Source organism: Artibeus jamaicensis, unplaced genomic scaffold, assembly GCF_021234435.1.
Source record: "Artibeus jamaicensis isolate MK-2021 breed Jamaican fruit bat unplaced genomic scaffold, CSHL_Jam_final contig_311, whole genome shotgun sequence".
Taxonomy (NCBI): domain Eukaryota; kingdom Metazoa; phylum Chordata; class Mammalia; order Chiroptera; family Phyllostomidae; genus Artibeus; species Artibeus jamaicensis.
The window spans coordinates 6,323,745-6,324,977 of record NW_026521717.1 but is presented as its reverse complement, the minus strand read 5'-3'; the positions used below and the strand labels follow the sequence as shown (position 1 = coordinate 6,324,977).

General features: G+C 33.2%; 1 non-coding gene across 1 annotated transcript; it reads left to right on the top strand.

The window, feature by feature from the left end:
- Nucleotides 1-716: 716 nt before the first annotated feature.
- On the top strand, nucleotides 717-823 carry LOC119040895 (U6 spliceosomal RNA). The gene has a single exon (XR_005080937.2). It is a non-coding gene; the product is annotated as a U6 spliceosomal RNA (small nuclear RNA).
- The last annotated feature ends 410 nt before the right edge of the window (nucleotides 824-1,233 follow it).

Sequence of the window (1,233 nt, the reverse complement as noted above, 5' to 3'; positions counted from 1 at the left end):
AATGCTACTACCTTTTTATTTTCTTTTTCAAAAAAAATTTTATCATCTGGTGATCTTATAAAAATATACAACAACATAAAATGACCCCAACCCACTTCTTCAGCCCATGCTCCCATTTATAGGCATAGAAATGCTATTATTTACTGAGCATACCACAACTCATCTCCCTGTACTGACACATGTTTTTCAGAATGTTGCAGACACCTGATCATCCTTCATGACCTGCAAATTTCATCTCCTCTAGGAAGCATCCCCAATATCTTAATGGCTTATACCCCTAATCCCATACCATTTGCTTCAACAGCACTGCTTGTCACAGGAGTCTTGTTATCACTTTACCTTCGCCAGAGCAAAACTCCAAGCTTATTTCTTTTTTAATTTAGAAAATATAATTTTATTTGATTTACTTTATTTTATACATTTATAGTATAAAATACTACACATAAAAACACTATACACAAAAATTTGCTATAACTAGACCAATATAATGGAATTTTCTTTTTAATTTTTATTGAGATATAATTGACAAGTAACATCATATTAGTTTCCAGTGTACATCATTATGATTCAATAAATATATATGTTGCAAGATAATCCTTACAATCAGTGTAGTGGGTATCCATAACCATACATACTTAGTAATATTTTGTGTGTGATTTAAACTTTTAATATCTACTGTCTTGGCAACTTTCACATATATGATAAAGAAAAAAGAAGTGTTCGCTTCGGCAGCACATATACTAAAATTGGAATGATACAGAGAAAATTAGCATGGCCCCCGCGCAAGGATGACACGCAAATTCGTGAAGCGTTCCATATTTTTTAAAAAATCCAGAAGGATGGAAAACTCCCAAATTCTTTTTATGAAGCCAGCATCATCTTAATTCCAAAACCAGATAGAGACACAACAAAGAAAGAAAACTTCAGGCCAATATCGCTGATGAACACAGATGCTAAAATCCTCAACAAAATATTGGCAAATCGCATCCAACAATATATCAAAAAGATCATACACCAAGACCAAGTGGGATTCATCCCAGGGATGCAAGGATGGTTCAATATTCACAAATCAGTAAATGTAATACATCAAATAAACAAAAGCAAAGACAAAAACCTCATGATCATACCAATAGATGCGGAAAAAGCTTTTGATAAGGTACAACACCCATTTAAGATGAAAACACTCAGCAAAGTGGGAATGGAGGGAGCATTTCTCAAAATAATAAAGGCCAT